Here is a 19,551-nt window from a genome sequence, read left to right as displayed (position 1 = left end):
TGCGTTCTTCCATTTGCGCAACATCTCTAAAATTAGAAATATCCTGTCTCTTAGTGATGCTGAAAAACTAGTTCATGCATTTATTACTTCCAGGCTGGACTACTGCAATTCATTATTATCAGGATGTCCAAAAAACTCACTGAAAAGCCTTCAGCTAATCCAAAATGCTGCAGCAAGAGTACTGACAGGGACTAGAAAGAGAGAGCATATTTCTCCTGTTTTGGCTTCCCTTCATTGGCTTCCTGTTAAATCCAGAATTGAATTCAAAATCCTGCTCCTCACATACAAGGTCTTAAATAATCAGGCCCCATCTTATCTTAATGACCTTGTAGTACCATGTCACCCCATTAGAGCACTTCGCTCTCGCTCTGCAGGCCTACTTGTTGTTCCTAGAGTATTTAAAAGTAGAATGGGAGGCAGAGCCTTCAGTTTTCAGGCCCCTCTTCTGTGGAACCAGCTTCCAGTTTGGATTCGGGAGACAGACACTATCTCTACTTTTAAGATTAGGCTTAAAACTTTCCTTTTTGCTAAAGCATATAGTTAGGGCTGGACCAGGTGACCCTGAATCCTCCCTTAGTTATGCTGCAATAGATGTAGGCTGCCGGGGGATTCCCATGATGCATTGTGTTTTTCCTTTCCAGTCACCTTTCTCACTCACTATGTATTAATAGACTTCTCTGCATTAAATCATATCTGTTATTAACCTCTGTCTCTCTTCCACAGCATGTCTTTTATCCTGTCTTCTTTCTCTCACCCCAACCGGTCGCAGCAGATGGCCGCCCCTCCCTAAGCCTGGTTCTGCCGGAGGTTTCTTCCTGTTAAAAGGGAGTTTTTTCCTTCCCACTGTCGCCAAAGTGCTTGCTCATAGGGGGTCATATGATTGTTGGGTTTTTCTCTGTACCTATGAAGCGCCTTGAGGCGACTTTTATTGTGATTTGGCGCTATATAAATAAAATTGAATTGAATTGAATTGAATTGAATTGAATTGAATTGAATTGAATTGAATTGAATTGAATTGAACTTCACCTTTCAAAAGTCTAAAAATTCTAAGCTGTATTAGATGGGATTTTATTTTAAAAAAATTCTGGTGTTTCTCTATTCAATATGGTAGATAGCGTTTCAAACTTGGTATGATGGGAGGGAGTGGGAAAAAGGCAGGAGCAGGGTATAAAAAAACTAAGCATACCATGACAGCTTTTATTAGATGGTAAGTAGCAGCCTGGTGCTGCTAATCAAATGCATTTAATTAGTTGATCATCAGCAAGTGTGATCACCTCTATAAAATCAGAGGTTTTGGCAGCTTGCTGGTCTGGAGCATTCAGGTGTGTGTTAATACAATTTCATGGAAGAAATACATCATCGATGATCTTATTGAAGCAAATGTTTTTTCCCATCAATGCAGGAAGGGTTTTAAGACCTTTTTAAGACCAGAAACTTCATCGTTCATCAAAAGTTTATCGTTCGTGAAAAACATTTAGTTGCCAATCTTCCATGGAATGATGTCTGAGCAAATTCGACCCAAGGTCAGACCGAGCAATCCTCAGAGAAACTGCAAAAACCCCAAGAGCTCCATCTCTGACTCTACAGTCCTCAGTCAGCATGTTAAATTGTATACTTCATGACAATACAACTAAAAAATGGATGAACAAGTATGGTTTGTTTGGAAAGGTTGCAGGAAAAAGCCTTTTCTCTCTATAAAGAACATAGCAGAAGTGCTTAGGTATATAAAGTTGCATCTGAACAAACTGCAAGACTCGTGGAACAATGTTCTTTGGAGAGATCAGACCAGGCAACAAGGTTTGGCTATAATGCACAAACACCTCCTACCAACTGTCAAGCTGGTGGCAGGGTGATCATTTGGGCTTGCTTTGCAGAAACAGGCTTGGGCACCATGCAGTCATTGAGTTAATCATGAACTCCACTTTACAGGACTCATAGGCCACCTCTCAAAAGCTAAAGCTTGACCAAAAATGGGGTCATCTAACAGGACTATCACATCCAGTCCAGAGGGTGTGTTTTCTTTAAGTTACTCTTAGACACTGAGTCTAGCTTCCTATTGGTCTGCTACATAATTGGTTTATATGCTGCCTTATGAGTAGGGATAAAGTTTGGTATAGTACTACTAATTTAGAACATTGTGACCCTAAATATGTGCATATTATATGTAAACTTATTAAAACTATTCCAATTAAAACAGGCTTGGCAGAGGCAAAAACTGAATATCTATAATCGCACGACACGTTCAAATACTAGTAACAGCTTCTCTCTCCCTCTTTCTCTTTTCCTATTAATTCCTCTCTCTGTCGTACTCTTCCCTTTCCTCTCCACAGCTGAAAGCGAGGTGATTAGAAGTGACTGCATGGGGTAAGAGAGGTTTCCGCTGACACGGGACAAGGGAGGTCTGTGTGCGTTCACATGTGTGATTCAGGTGACTGGACTGAATGTGGCTTTCAGAGTGTCAAAGTGTAAGGAGCCCCCACCGGCTACTTACTAACCAGGGAGCAGAGGCGGATGACAGAAAGCAAAGCAGGGAAGGAGTTGACAGTCCGTTCTTTATACAATCAGGAATGAATGAGTGATCGGGGGGTCAAGAGGTCAGAGCTCAAGAGAGGACTGCGGGGCTTATACGCACATTTGAACTTGTTCAACGTGGGGCCATATAAGTCCTGCATGTCTAAAAGAATGGGGTTATAATGGAAAGCATGCTTTGTGGTGTTTTGTGGGGCCAGTTTAGGAACACACCGAGGTCTTTAATTGCCCTTCAAGAAGAAATGCCACGCTTTTATAAGCGCTGGCTGCTTTGTCTCTGTGTGTGATGACTGTATAGAATCGGGCCCGGTGGGTGTGTGGTTGGGTTTCATATAGCACATGCGGTCAAAACAACTTTATGAAGAGAAACAGCTATTGATTTGAGCCGCAGGCAGCCATATGATATCAATAATGGCTCTATCACACACACAAAACACACACACCCATTCAACATGGAATCCATCAATTCTCTGCTGTGAACCGCCAATTGATCACACTGTGGGGACTGATACATCCTTCCCACTGTGCATATTGTGTGTGTGTGTGTATGAGTGAAACACATGCTGCCATAACTCCATTGTGTTGTGAACCACATGTAGCCTGTCAATAATTCACAGTAATTCCACAGTTGAATCTTATGGTTTGGAATTTTTTTGATAACACTTACATAATAACTTAATTTAGTGGCCGGCGAGAAATGTCGGATTTGTTTTTCGTTAAGTAATGAAGTTAGTTCCTCGCTTGGTGTAATTATCTTTATTTAAACAGCATAAGAGAAAAAGTAATAATCCATTTCACACTGCAGGAAAAAATGCTGATCTTTGGGGCAATGATATTTGGGCTTTGGCCGCAAATGATCTGATGGTGTTGGACTCATCTTCAGGATATTTTGTGAATCTGTGAAATACAACCCAGCTGCTTCCTCCCTAGAAAGGCATTCCAGTTTTGCTGCATACAATCACGATGATGTGCAATAGGACTTTTTTTAGCCTTTGTTTGATACAACAGTACAGATGATGAGCAGGGGTGACACACAGGAAATGGTCTGCAGCAGACTTGAACACAACAACTTCTAGTAGCCTTTAGCATATGAGTTGGCTGCTCAACCAGGTGAGCTATAGCAGTGCCGCCCAGCATGCTCACTAAAGACTAATGAAGTTATGACTTAATAAAGCGCGCACAGCCTTGCTTTCAGCTTGGAGGCAGTACAAACCCAGCCAAAAGTAAGGATTATTTTGCACTGAGAGTCCGAGATAAAAATATGGAAATGAGTAGAACGGTAAAACAGCAGGTAAATATTACTTGACACTCACACCTTAGCAGACTTTGCTGCTTCCAAGAGTCTTAAAGTTCTAATTCTTTAGAGGCATTTTATTTCATCTATATAGGATAATGTAGATCACAACCCTTCCGTCAGTGGGTGGTGCTTTAACTATGCCTTAAAACTGGCATTTAGATCACAAACAAAAAATAATATGAAGATTCAAGTTCAGACACTCAAAATAGCAATTTAAAAGTAACTAGAAAAATTTGCATTTCCTGCGAAAATGCAGTGTGGATGCTGTATAGCTGAAGCTGTCTGCTGAAAATAGTTGAAAATAGCTGAAGAAGCTGAAGTCAGTGTTTAAAAAGTTGTTGAAATTTTAATAACTTTGCAGGACAACATCAAGTTAACAAAAATGTAATAACTTAGCAGAAATGAAATAACTAATAAACATAACAATTCAGCAGAAATGTCGTAGTTTACCAGAAGCCACAACTTAGCAGAAATGTAATAATTTAGAATAACATAACTTAACATAACATAACATAACAAACAAAAGTAGTGTAACCTAGCAGAAATAATATAATTTAGTAGAAAATTAAAAACTTAGCAGAAATGTAATACTTTAGAATAACATAACAAACGAAAGTAGTGTAACCTAGCAGAAATACTATAATTTAGTAGAAAATTAAAAACTTGGCAGAAATATTACAACTTATCAGAACTGCTATAATTTTGCAGAAATGTAATAATTAGGCAAAACTGTCAACAGATAACAACTGAAAAGGCTGAAGTAACCTCAAAGTTACTTGTTTAACTGTGAAAAATTACCAGAAACATTAGAAAAGGAAGAAAATCACCCAGCAGATAAACTGATGTGGAACAAAACCAAGGTAAAATTGCAGAGTTTACACAGCTGGTGAAATCTAAAAATGGCAACAACAAAAAAACAAAACAAAAACAAAACCCACACAAACAACATTTAGGTAATACAAGATGCTGCGGTCAGAGATAAAAACACCCAAAAATAATGTTATTGAAATGCCAAAGAGTGGCAGAAAGTTTAGAAAGTAGAAAACCAGTAGTAGAAAAGTAGAACGTTCAAATATTTTTAGAAACATATGATACAAAATATTTACTCAGTTGTTTCCAATTATTACAATAATGGCATACAGAAATAAAAATCCCATTTGGGACAAACAGAATAATATTAATAGAAAATGCAAATCAAATGAATCTAACACCTATACAAACAATTGAAGCATCTGTTGGAATAGTGAACACATCCTTGTTTGCCATGTTTATGGCCCTAAGATGCGCAGACACATGATAGGCTATTAACTGCAAAAATATACACATATATAAACAGCAAGTGAAGGACAAAAATACATCCTCTGATTTGCTGGAGTTTTGTGTAAATACCATTTGGCAAGGATAAACAACATGTTCCAATGCCACATTAAAATTTTCATAAGCTTCATTTTTCAATTAGTTTACAGTTTCCTGATTTGATGATAAATCTGTACCGAAATGAAGTCCACATTGTGATATATTTCAGGTGTGGAGAGTCACACAGCTGAACAATCGATATGCATATTTAAAGAATCAATAAAGAACATTGTTGTGGAATAAATTACAGCTGAAAAATAATCACTACCCTTGCGTTACAGAGTGACTTATGATGAGGTATTAATTGGCTTAACTTTACCTCTAACAGCTTTTCACATAGTGCTGTGACCAGGGTGAAATCCATGATAAAGTAACTGTAAACAGTAGAACCATTAGCATGAATGTTATGGTTCTACCCTGATCAAAACTCAAGTCAGCAGTGTGACCTGATATAAAATGATAAAGAGGAACACATATAGGACCTTTATGAAACTTTTCAAAATGACTTTATATTCTGGCCCATTATCTATATATATTAGAGCAGATGTGGAAAACCACTGTTAGACCTACTCTATACTAATGTAGTTACTGACACCCCATACTAAGGCAGGATTCATACAAACACACATTATTTATCCTCTTAAACACTTTCTTTTTTCACATTTTGAGATTGTGTAATCTCTATAAAGAATACGTGTAATGGTTCAATAGATATAGTTATTTAAATGTCCATAATAATCACATGATCATTTTTGTACATCCTACAATTCAAGATTTAGAGCTGTGTGTTTGTATGAACCCAAACATACAAACACACAGCTCTAACAAGTTACATTGTTTGGGTAAATAGATTGGGTTTGTCCTACAAAATAATTATTCAACAATAAAAAAAACACACAAAAAACATCTGCACATTAATCCAGAGTTCAGTTTCATATGTCTGATATTGTTTGTTAAATCTGGTGACACAAACACAGTCAAAAATTCATTGCTAGCGTGACATGTGGTCCTTTTTGCCTTTGACCAATGATATGCTGGTTACTTGGACCAGTTTAGTATTTGCTGTCACAGATGAATGTTAACCATAAATCCAAAAGACAAAACTGAAAAAAAATGTTAATTGCAAACATGTTTTTGCTTAGTAAAAGGATTGAAATTACATGGAAACTGTCACCTTAAAGCCTCATTGTAAATATCATCACAAACAGATGTTTTCCACACAGTTAACAAAGCTCCACCACATCCGATCACTGCATATAAATCTAAAAGAAAACAAAAAAAAATTTTAAAACAATAAAATTAACAACAGGGAAGACTTTTGATTTAATAACTAAGCTTAAAATAAGTGTTACCTTTGAATATTTGTGGGAAAAATCTGATGCTACCCCAAGAATACAAAGCCACACTGGAAATGATGACAGGCTTGCAGCCCTCTGTCTTCCTGGAGTGAGGTGCCATGATCAGTAGCAGTGAGTTGACAGAAGTCGTGTCTGTAAGAGTGGTCAAACACTTATACTCTGTCCACTTGCGTAGAGTCTAAGAAGCTGGAATGCAGGCACACTGGATGAAGCTTGTTCTAAAAATACAGAAAAAGGAACATTTTATTTGTGTTAAGGCCTAAAAACTACAAATAAGTTATACAATGAACAATATTGAAATACCTTATAGGTGCTGCAGGCCACATAACCAGAATCCAGAGCAATCTCACACTCACATGATGGTGAGGAAAGACATGAGCTCTGCAATGAGGTTTGAATGTCTCAGTTGGGACACTGAAGAACTCAGAAGACAGCAGTACCTGCACAGAGAGACAGAGTAGAAAAAGCATAGATTTGTAATCCATAATGTGAATTAAAACTCAAAAAGTGTCAACAAGTATAATCATTTGAGTGTGGAATTATTTATGCAATAAACAGGATTTAAATAAATTAATTGAATTAAAAGCACCGACATTTTTTATCAAAGATAAAGAATCATACCTCTCTCTGCTCTGAGGATCACTGAGCATCTCTGACAGGAAATACAGTTTCCTCAGTATGAGTCATCATTGATGGTCTCAGAGGTGTGTAGTGTGGCAGCATGATGATGGTCTCCAGATCAGGCAGGAGGTCAGGTGATGGGTGTGTCATCTTCTCCATTGAAGGCACACTGATATGGCAGTCTCTGTGTGGCATGTAGTTATCTGTGCAGTCCAGCACTGATGGATCAGGTTTGGCTCAGCAGTTCATGAAGATGGTGTTAAGATGTTGTTTCAGCTGAGGATGGTGAAGTTTGAAGGTTTTCCACAAAGGAAACAGGACTGTGGTGCCCTGTCTGAAAAAAATACATCTACAAAACATAAGTGCTTTTAACACCACCCACCCTCCCCACCCACCCATCTCAGCCCCCAAGTGTCTATGTAATGCTGGGTATGGGGTGTCAGTTACTAAATCTAATTAGTGCGTCAGAAAGCGGGGGCTACACCTAAAGCCCCCGCTTTCTGATGTCTTTGTTTATTAGCAGCTTTTTTCCAGCTGCTCAGAGAATTCTGACTTGGCCTTTATCCACCCAAACCCAAACCCACCCAGATAAAGGCCAAGTCAGAATTCTCTGAGCAGAAACTTTCCATGTACTTCTAAATCAGTTTTTATACATATTCTGTAAGCTGTAAAAATGTTTTTCTCTACATAATGTATCATTATAGACATCTCTGGTAGCCTAAAGATAGTTTAAAACTTTTAAATTTTTTTTACCTGTAAAAACTGATAAGCAAAACCTCATTCATCCCAAAAACATTTGATTCTACAAAATCTACTTTAATCAAGAAAATATAATTGTCTGTATTTATTCATGTGACCCATAATAAATACCTGCATTTATCTGGGATTTATTTATTTACTATTTCATATTTGAAAGCCCTTGGAGGGGAAGATCTTGTTTGTTGAGCTACATACGTCAGAGTAAAAAAAGTATCAAAAAAGGAGATGACAATTAACATCCATGAAAAAATGCATTAGTAGATTTAGTCATTAAAACATGAGAATAAAAAAAATGATGTTGGTTTAATAAATGTTTGCAGCATATTTCAGATCTGAGGTGCATGATAACAGAAAGCAGATCTCCCGGCTCTGCATGAAGTACAGCCATGATTTGGTGAAATGATTAATAACATTGCAATAAGAAAGGGTCTTCTTACAAACAGAGTAGGGAAGACAATTTTTTTCAATGAAAATCTTTTTCATGCTCTATAATCAGTAAACTCTGTAACAAACATGATCTGTAATTGTTTCAAAACTCACCACACGACTTCATGATTGGCTCGAGGACAGGACACAAAACACAGGGTTGTGGTAACTGTAATACGTTCTCAGAACACCTGAATGGAGGCTTTCTGTGGCTGAGAAATGAAAATGAGGTCAAGCAGGGTGTTCTTGTCTGTAGTGGCAGAAGTGATCAGCTGTGAATACCCTCTCGACTGAAACTGCTCCAGAATCTGTTTTCTTCCACTCTGCAACTGGTTTTCATTAAAATCTCCACACACAATTATTGGGTGACAGTCCATTATTTCAAGTGAATCTAAAAGACTTACCAGGTTTTGGATGAACGGTGTCAAACTGTAGTCAGGGGGTCTGTACACAACCACAATGAGCGCAGGGAATGGAGCCTGAACCTTCAACACTAAAAACTCAAGATCAGTGACATTATGCAGATACTGTTTTACCTGAACCTGAAAATGATTCCTCAAATACATAACAACTCCACCACCACTTCTGCTGGCCATGTGAGGAAAGTTTGTGTAGGACACATGTCTGTTGCGTTTGAACATAGTGTAGCCGTCCAAATGAAGACTATCTGCACAAAGGAGCCTTGGAGGTGAGACTCTGTGAGACACAAAACATCTGCTAAACACATTTCATGATGACTCTTGATGTCACTGATGTGAGATGGCAAACCCTCTGTATTGTGATGGATCAGTGTAAGAGTGTCAGGTCTGCTGGCTGTTTCTCTGACCTGAAGAAGAGGCATCATTTCCTCAACACTGGCTTGTCTCATGGTTTGGAGCGCTGCAGTTACCTCAGGATTGGCGTAAATCTTTTTCTCATCAAGTCCTGCAAATAGAGTCACTGAGAGACGTCACCCTGCTGAGAGCAACATAAGCCATACCTGGTTCAAAAATGTTCTTCATTGAAACTACAGCTGTCTGTGTTGTAAGACCCTGGGTTTTGTGAATTGTGCAGGCGGAATGCTAGCTTTACAGGAAAACTTGTCCTGCGTACCGCTCCTTTAAACTTCAGACTCTCCTCTGCTCTCTCAATTGTAAACCAGATCATCAGATGCTGCATTAGCACTGCGGTTGTGTCTCATAGGCTGCCGGTTGTCTATTCTGAGGCCCAGTTAATTATGTGTCCATCATTTTCAGATTCACCACCTTTACCAGTATACCAAAGCACCATTGACCAAACCGTTTAGTGTGTCCAAGTTTCTGGTCAGCATCACTCGAGCTCCTTCAGCGACGTTCAGGGGTGTCGGGTAAATCATTTCGCCCACCTGTAAATGGTTTGTCTCTTCGTGCCATTCTGCCTGTACGTTTATCCTTCTGGAAATCGTCTGCAGTGATGATTATGATGTTTGAATGAAGCTTCTTCAGGGTATCTGTGTTATGGGATTCCACATTCTTGTTGGTGGCATAAATGTGTAAGACCTCAGTTGGACATTCTTCTGGTGCAGTCACAGCCTGTGACAACAAATCTCTGTCACACTGAGAAAGCTCATCTGTCTTTTCTTTGACTCTAATCCTGTTCAACATCTCTGCAAAGGCCACATCATCTTTCTGACGCATGATCTCGGTTAGAGTGATCATCTGAAAATGTTCCTGCCATAGGTCAATCTGTTCTGGATCATAAACACAGAGAGGTTTAGACTGTCGCACTGGTGGCAGCTGGTAAAAATCTCCAACAGCTAAACTGACATTCCACCAAAAGGTCTCTGAGTGCCTTTGATTTGTTTCAGTCTTGCATCCACATAAGCAAAAAAGGGGTTTTGAAAACCATTGAAATCTCATCAATAACAATAATTTCAGCATTCATCAGCTCAGATCTGACTTCATCCAGTTGGTTACCAAGTCCTTGAATGGGTGGTTTCAGACTCCTGGGTAGTTTGAGTAGGGAATGTAACGTAGAGCCATTGATAGAAAAAGCTGCTGTCCCGGTAAATGAAGTCAGTAAAACAGTTGGATTTGATATGTCAGCTTCTTCTGCATTAGCAGGCAGTCTGCTCAGGATCTTTGATGCTTCAGAGTGAATACATTTAATCAGATGTGACTTTCCAGTTCCTGCACCACCGTTGATATAGAAGAAAAATGGATCTGGGTTCAAACCACAAACTCGCTGAATACACCAGTCTCTTATAGCATAGAACATGCAGGCCTGCTTCTGGTTCAGATTCTGATACATGACGCGTACCACAGCTGGATCTACTGCAGGTTGTTCTCTGATGGCTCTGATCTCTGTTACAGCATCAGACTGACGACTGTAGTCGGGAACATTCTCCTGTTCGTTCTCATCATCAGAATGTCTCTCAGGAAGATTCTCATCACATTGCAACCTCACAACTTCAGATTCAGGAGCCAGATTACACCATTCATCGATCACAACATCCCTATTTTGTTCAAACTCTTCCAGTGCACTCTCAATATCCTCAGAGTTCTTCTCATACTTGTCTTTATTTCTTTTCACAATCCGTTTAACAGACTCACTGTGGTCTGAACATGGAAGTCGCACACAACCTGAGTTGTAGAAGGACTGATAGTTTTGGAACCCTTGTGGTTTCAGTTCCTGCTCTGATCTGTGTGGAAGGTAAAGTCTCAACAGTCGTCCATAATATTGCTCAGGATCTTTTTCCTGTGAGCAGTGGTAATATCTGATTATAGCTGGTTTATCATTCTTTCGCCTTTGTACAAATCCAAGCTGGTTTAGAAGAGGAAGCACATCTTTTCCTTCATTTGGACCACTCACCAACCGGCACAGGGCAGCAAAATCAGCCAGTGACATTTCCTCATATTCTGGTGTCTCAGGTCTGCATTTGTATTTATCACTCAAACTTGTCATCCAAATATTACAACTGTCATGTGTTGTGGTTTCCAGATAGCTCATGGGGCGACTCATTTTTACTGGGTTATCATCTGTTGGTACAAATACAACACTGCGGGAACATTTTTTCATTTTTAGGCCACAGACTCGAGTCACACACTCCTGTGCGCTGATCTCTCTCTTTTTTGAGTAAGCCTGCATCACAGCTCTCATTTCATCACATTCATTGACCGTGTTCTTATCAGAGTTATCAATAACTGTCTTCAGGTATTCAGAGAGGCCAGATTCTGTCTTCGTTATATATTTACAGAGGTATTCTATACATGAATAGGCATTCAAAATTAATGAGACATCTAAATTTGCATTCCAGGCTTCAAGCAGGTGAGGGTTGTAATTGTTGATCCAACAGTCCTTTGGGTCACGTTTCAGAATCAGCGCTGTTTTCTTGTTTATGTCCTGGAGGCATTGTTCATACTCATTCATTGTCAAGTTGCATCGTGACAGAATCTGCTCTATGGTGAGCAAAGCAGCTTCAGGTTCCTTCAGCAGGTTCATCAAAGGTCTGAGTTTGGTTTTTGCAGCTTCAGTGTCTGAATCCTCATCCTGTCTCACAATCATTGTTCTTGTGGCTGGTGGTTTTGGAAACCCAAATCTACAACCAGAGTTCACACTCTTAAAGCATGTTTTTGTGTGGTTTTTGCTGTGCTTTTGTAGTTCAGTGACTTTTTTGTGCAGTTCAGGTTGTTTTTCTGGATCAGGGAGTTGAGCCGAGATGTATCTGTCCACAAAATCACAGACCGTTTGGTCATCGTCCACATCTACTTCTACCTTTTCTCGAATCCACAGCAACATGTGTATATGCGGACTACCTCTGTGCTGGAACTCAACTCTGTAAAAGTAATCAATGATTTCACCAAGGGGCTGTGCAGGAGAAAAAAGCAAATCTCTGAACAAAGCCTCAACACGCTTATCAAACATTCGCATGGTGGTTACTGGATTTGATCTTAGAATTTCACACTTTTCTGACCAGTCCAGGGCTTCAAAATCAACCTCTTCACCTTGCTGTCTCTTTATTGCTTGAATCACTTCAGGCCATCTCATCTCAGCAGCAGAGAAAGTGACAAAGAACTGAGGTGTTCCTATTTGACGAAGCATACTGAATAAATCTTTGGTAGTTTTCTGCCAGTAAGCTGGAGTTCCTCTGAGTGGCTGCATAAATCTGATTGCATCTTTATTTCTTACCAGCTTCTCTACTTCTGTCTTACTTTGTAACATTCCTGATGTGATTTTGCGTCCATCTTTGGTCATAGTTTTACCTTTCCTTAGCTGTATTGTCATGCTGGAATTAGCCAAGTGTATTTCAGTGACAAACTGTGAGAAAAACAGGTAATTTGTATCTTTAGCAAATCTTGCATCAATGTTGAAAAGCCTTGACTTGAAGTAAGCACTCGGTGTGAGCTTGAGACGTCTCTTTTCATCCAGTGTATTCTGACCAGTAGGAAACTGCACAGGAAATGCCATGGCTTCCAAATGAGGAGTTCTGAAGAAGCTAACAGGATTGTTTCTTTCTGCAGGAGCCACACAATATGTGTTATCAGTGAAACAGAGAATCTCTTCTGAAATGTCTACAGGCTGCAGACAACTTTCTAGAGCAAAACCTCCATTGTTCAAATCACTTTCTGGTTCCTCTGGATTTTGTTCCTCTGGTTGTTCATCACAGGATTGCATATTAATATCTTGTTCACTTTCAGACTCACCTTCGAACAAAAGGGCATCTTTTTCATAGTTGTCAATTTCCATTAAATCTGCTTCATCATAATCATCACTTCCCATGCTAGCTTCATCACTGCTGTCATCATCAGGTAACGTTGGATCACAAAGCAATGCATCATCTCTGATAACAACATCTGTGTACTGTGGGTGAATCTGTTTGAGTTTACGCAGAGCTTGAATGAGTTTAGACCAGGTGACAGTCTGGAACAGCTGATGGCCTTTGTAGCACAGTCGTCTTTTCAATTTCACCCTCATTATCTGTGAATGGCTTCTGAGTCTGGGTAAACATTCAACTGTTTGTTGGACTTCAGATGGTACACACACCACATTACCACGTATGAGTCTTTGTCTGCCCTTTGGAAGTGGAATAATCTTAGCAAAAGGTATGCATTTGGCAATCAGATGTCTCTCCAGAATGTTGAGATCACACAGTTCAGCTGGAATATCCTGCAGTTCTAAACCATTGACAGCAGCAAGCCTCGGCATGCGTCCACTTTTGAGGGAACTGTGACACGTGTGACAGATATACTCCTTTTTTCTCTCAACAGGAAAGCTGCAGTGATCATGACATGCTTCATCACACACATGAACAAATTTACCAGTTAGACACTGCTGAGCTACAGTTTGGTGTTTTGAGTAATTTTCTCTTTTGCAGATTTTCACCTGATTAGGAAAAGAAGCTTTTAGACAAACAGTACAAACATACGATGGTGCTGACTTAATGTTTGATCTGAAACGAGATATGGCCTCATTCATTATACTGTTATCTGGATGACACTGTAAACTTTCAGCTTGTTGATGCATCTGGCAATATTTTCTTTTTATATTCATTGCACATCTGATATTATGCATCTGTCTAAAAGAAAAACTGTTCCAATATTTTACTCTCATTCGTTCTCTCATATTGTCCTTGTGTTGCTGCTGAAATTGTCTCTCTTCTCCATAACGTTTAGTGATGTAACGTTGTTTTTTCTGTCTAAATTCTACACTTTCTTTATATAGGTTAGAAACATATGACCTCATGTAAGCTTTATGTTTCTCTCTGAATCCAGCACAAGTTCTGTAATTTCTTCTTATACGTTCCTTCTGCTGTTCTTTGAACATAGGAGATTGTCTATAAGATTCTTTATATGTTTTTTCTCATACGTTCCTTCTGCTTTTCTCGAAAAATGGGAGATTCTCTGTATGTTCTTGTTATACGTTCCTTCTGCTTTTCTCTGAATGAAGAATCTTCTTTATACATCCTTATGACACGTTCTCTTTTTCTCTCTCTAATTTTAGCACTATCTCTATAGATTTTTCTAAAATGTTCTCTCTGTTTCTCTCTATATGTAGCATTGAGTTTATACAGATTATTTTTGTACACACTCTTTTTCTTACTGTGATCAGAATCATGAGACTTTCTACTAGAATCTTTTTTCTTTGCCTTAAAGCTTTCATCAAAAGTGTACATCTGTCTTTCTTTCTTTTTCTCATTTTCCTTTCTCTGTGGTAGTTTTTCTTGGACCAATAGTCGTCTCCTAATCTTTCTCCTTTCCTGTTTATTAAGCTTCAACAGTTTATGTGAGAGTTCCTCTGTTGTCTTAGTTAAACAGGAGGCAGTGTTTAAATCATTCTGAGGAACAGAATCATTTGTTACCTGAGTGTCTCTTACAGAAGATGCAGAGGTTTCTATTTCCAAATAATCAGAAGGACGATTGTTCAGCTCAGCAGCTGGCTCATTTGAATAATCCACTCTGGATGACATCACTTCAGTAGCTAAAGTGTCGGCCACAGTTTTCTGTGTCTGCTCAATGGATTTTGGGGTTTCAAATTCAGGTTCATTTAAAGCTGGAACAGTTGTAGCTGTTTGTCTGTTTTCATCAGCATTTCTTTGGTCAGCAACGTTTTCACTGTGGAACTCAACAGGCTGTAGCTCATAAGTGCAGGTTGGTGCGATGCTAAACATTCGGTACAAATGTTTGATCCTGTCAATCATGTCGTTAAGAACTGTGAATTTTAACATAACTGCAGTTCCACCACTTACACCTAGCGACATGGGCATTCCTGTAGACTTACGTGGGTGAGGGTCAAAGTATGCATATTCACCTGAAGTCAGCCTGCAAACTGAACTGCTCGGAAGATGATCTGTACCGTCAAATGTGCCATAACGAGCAAACTGAGACATGTCCACTTGATACTCGTGTCTGCGGCTGGTGACCACTGTGGGAAGCTCATCACAGGCTAGAAACACGCTGTTCACAAACCTCTTTCTGGCATCTGAATACACGGCATGGCCTTTGTCCAACACACGGTTAAGATCTGCTCTGGTAATGAATTCATCCTCGTGTAAGAATGACAGGAAAACCAAACTGTTAGCCATGCATTGCTGATTCCGGTACTTTCCATACCTAGGAGAAGCCTGGCTTCGGGAGGCACAGATGCTACTCACTCGTGGACGACTTTCACTGTTTGTAACCTGTACATGAGACGGTCCTGGAGCTTCTCCATCATGCTGCGTTTGCACAGTTACCTGGGGTTCAGTCTGGATTATCTGCTGTACTTTAGCGTTTGGCACAGATACTGAGCGAACACCTCTCTTTACCACATCTGCATAAGACACTGCGGCTGTCTGAACGCTGCTCTGCACTTCTGGACTGGGAATAGTTGTAACAGACACCTTTACCTGCTCACCAATCTGAGAAACATTTACCTGTTCCTTCTCCTTTTGCCATCTAAGCTTCTGGGACTGTGACCTTTGACCTTTCCTTGGCATTTTGTGCAAGTACAAACTGGCCCTTATATGTATTTATACACAAATGTAAACAAAACTCAACCAGTAAACACTGAAAAACGAATGACTACTCAAGTTTCTATGAAATGGAGAAATGTAAAACTATACAAATGGTAAAGTGTTCTTATAACTATGTAATTGATGTAAAAGGCTGACTTAAATACAAACTCAATATAAAGGTTATTGAAAGTTCTTTAAAAACAGTTTTATTGTAGCTTTTTCAAAAACTGTATATTATTACTTCTATTTTTTTAACCAGACTGGTTAATGAATAGGTCTATACTTCTGTAAAGTAATATGCAGAATAAATCTCAACAATAAACAGGGTATAATAAAATTCTTAGCTTTTAAGTAGAATTTGTGTAAATCTTTCAGATATCTAAAATTTAAAGCAAATATAAGGAGCTGTGATGGTGTGGTGATCAGATGACAGGCGATGAGGATTCTTCAGCTGGATGTTCTGCAGCAGTCAGGAAACAGGAAGTCTGGGTTCTCAGGGCAGCCTCTAGATGACAATTGTAACTGAATACTTACACTGAGTGACAAAAAAAGGGTTTGTCCTTAAATAATAATAGTTTAAACTTGTAGTCAAATGTTATAGTCAATGAAACAGACTTGAAAAATGTATTTGAATCTAATTTAATATTTATGTAAATACAGCAGTCTGTATGTATAAATTACAAAATAACCAGATTGTCTTATTACAAATAAACCTTTAAGAAGAGGTGTATATTTTATATAATTTATCAAAGTAATTGCACCTCTAAGCCAAACAGCCAATCAATGTTTATTCCAAAGTGTAATGCAAAATTAAAATGACAAATGTAGGGCTTTGTAAGTAGTTTCTACTGTGAGTTCTACTGTACTGTAATTCTACTACTGTAATTTTAACTTTCTACTTGTGATTTCCAGCAAAATGACTGGATGTGAGAGAGTTTAACGACAGGAAAGATGGAGCAGTGAGAGCGGAGATCTCTCAGAATTCTGAAAACAGATTGACGAAGTTCTGGTAACTTCAATTCCAAAAACTTAGATTCTGGTAAAACTTGATTTCAAGTCACAGGATTGCGTTTCAACTCAGGTTCAAGCTTGTCAAATTAGATAGAGTTCATGGCGGAGAATGATAGAAGATAGAATGGCTTGTCAAAAAAGATGGAGCAGGGAGAGGGAGAGTGATAGGACAGACTGAATTGCTTGTTAATGATAGAGGGAGAGGGTTTTCGCCAACAGGTCACCTGTAAGACAGAAAGAAAGTGGAATTAGACACACTTCCAATAAACCTGGCTTTACCGTATTTTTCAGACTATAAGGCACATTTAAAAGCCTTTAATTTTCTCAAAAAGAGACAGTGCACCTTATGTATGGTTGTGCTTACTGATTTCAAACCAATTCTATGTGGTACACGGCACTCAAAAATCTGTCAAATGTTTTAGTATGACTTTGGTAAGCTACAAAGCAGCACCACTTGATGTATTGATGGAGCATGGCTACCATAGTCAGCACCCTCGTAGAGTAATTCGTACTGTGCTTCAACATAATATGGTGTGTGTGTATAAGGGCCTGGCACCTGTTGAGAGCCATGCTTATGAAGCAGATTTCAAACTGATTAATCCACATTCATCAATCCACAAATCCTGAAAAGTTAGTGTATTGTTCTGTATTTTATGTCTTACAACTGAACAATTTTGAGAGTTATTGTAAATGAGTTGAATAAAGTTTGACTTATCTGTTTTGTTTGGCTTAATGTGCCTTAGAATTTAGTGCGCCTTAAAGTCCGAAAAATACAGAACATATATATCATTACACACTGAAGAGTTGTACAGTACATTATTAGATTCAACTGAATGAAAATGTTTAACATATGGTGGTGGAACATTTCTAAGGACATTTTTGCATTCTATTAACACAATAAAAACAAACAGAGTCTGTAAACCAAGATGTGGTGCTACAGTAACTTACTATAAACATTATATGGTCAAGCTAAACCCACACAATGAAGTTAGAGCAGACAGTTTCAGACCACCTGCTTTAAACACTTCACATGCACTCAACTCACATGTTCCTAAATGCCCAAAGGTCTCAAATTCCCGTTTCTGTGTTTACTTACCTGGTACAACAGTATATCATAATGTCTGGGGAGCCGTTAACATAAAAGTAAAAAATAATTTACTCAGTATGACTTTTGGCAAAATGAAAAATTTGGAGACAGATGACTCCTATACAGCAGTTTCTACATTTTTCAGTCAAATATGGGGCATGTTTAATACACACTCCGCTAAATCTACAATAAACTTAGCACTTTTGACTTTTGATGATCACCAATAGCTGTGCTCACTCACAGCACTACACTGAATCTCCTATAATGAGAAACATTTCCCAGCACTGCACCTCAGAAAAACCTTTACTTACCAGACTTGAGACGATCAGATCAGCAGTCTAGAGAAAGGAAACAATACATCAGATCACTGTTTGATGATTCAGACTGTAGAGCCTCTTCACACACAATCCAATTCACTCTGACACAAATTAACTAGTAAAATCCTCAATTACTTTAAGCTTTTTTAAGTTTACTGTAGTCTAAAGAGGAGATAATTGAACTGCAGTGTCTCACATGGCTATAGCATGTGTAATAAAAGCATTATTACTACAGAAATGCAAAGAACAGGCACCAATATTTGTTGGCACAAGTGCAGGACACACCAAATATTTCCTACACAGAAGCCTTGTGGCTCTTACAACAGGTCAGAGCTAATAAAGTCTGAAAAACCAAAACTTTTAATGTCCTTTCAGGTTAAAAACATTAAATACAAAGTAATTATTTTAATCAGAAGCAACAGAAAACCTCATCATGTTTTGGTTAGTCTGATATGAATATGCAAATCCTAAAATACATGTAAATACTGACATGTTACAATAAAAGAGGTGCAGAATGTTTTGTGAAATTAAATGTCTTAAAATATTAAACTTAAAATTCCTTTCATTGTACCAGTTGCTAGGAATAATTATGTATGTTGCAATGTCCCTTTTTGGCAACATTTCTATTTAATTTTAAAACACATTATATTCACTAAATAAGTAATAAACTAATTCGACATAATGGCTGTAATGTACCTAACAATGTCCACTCACACCTCTGGTTCTCTTCGTTTTCATTATTGCTTAACTGTTAAAGCTATTACTTATACCGAGTCAGGCAAAATACTTCTACAGTGTTCTGACTTTAATGTAATACATCAGCAGAATTTGAGAGACAATATAGATCAATACCTCTGCAGCTCTTAAGTGTTTGAGCAACCACTTATACTGACTCCCCTAAAACACTTTCATTGTTTTGTCTGCTACTTAAATCCACAAACATAAGGAGAAAATGAACAACTGACATTTAGCTATGTTTGGATTTGATAAGTCATAAGAAATTGAAATCATACATAAATGGGCTATTAAACTTCAGGGACATTTTCAGGGACAGTCAGAGGTCCTGTGTGGGGGCTTTGCTGCTACACGTAATAAATCCTGACTTTGTGTTTTTGCCCATCAGTAAATGGAAACATATCACAAAAAGTCATACTACTGTATGTAAGTTGCCAAATGTGCTACGCAATGCCAGGTTCATACTGCTTCAGTTACAATCACTGTTTACTTACCAGTAAAGGCAAAACCAAAGATCTCTTTCACTCTGTGTAACAAAAGACAAAGCACAAAAACACAGAATGAGACAACTCAAATCAGCATCACAGTCAATACTACATCACTCT

At 38.5% G+C, this 19,551-nt stretch overlaps 2 long non-coding RNA genes across 2 annotated transcripts; both read right to left on the bottom strand.

Annotated features, from left to right (window-relative positions):
- Positions 1 to 6,107: 6,107 nt before the first annotated feature.
- LOC146502195 (uncharacterized) lies at positions 6,108 to 6,633 on the bottom strand. Its single transcript, XR_014869538.1, has 2 exons — positions 6,535 to 6,633; positions 6,108 to 6,444 (listed from the first exon to the last, which is right to left on the bottom strand). It is a non-coding gene; the product is annotated as an uncharacterized LOC146502195 (long non-coding RNA).
- A 138-nt stretch (positions 6,634 to 6,771) lies between these two features.
- Positions 6,772 to 9,259, bottom strand: LOC146502194 (uncharacterized). The gene is made up of 3 exons (XR_014869537.1): positions 8,461 to 9,259; positions 7,162 to 7,330; positions 6,772 to 6,980 (listed from the first exon to the last, which is right to left on the bottom strand). It is a non-coding gene; the product is annotated as an uncharacterized LOC146502194 (long non-coding RNA).
- Between the last annotated feature and the right edge of the window lie 10,292 nt (positions 9,260 to 19,551).

This window comes from Neolamprologus multifasciatus, chromosome 15 (assembly GCF_963576455.1).
Source record: "Neolamprologus multifasciatus chromosome 15, fNeoMul1.2, whole genome shotgun sequence".
Classification (NCBI taxonomy): Eukaryota; Metazoa; Chordata; class Actinopteri; order Cichliformes; family Cichlidae; genus Neolamprologus; species Neolamprologus multifasciatus.
The sequence above is the reverse complement of the archived record's forward strand: the minus strand, read 5'-3'. Positions and strand labels throughout refer to the sequence as shown.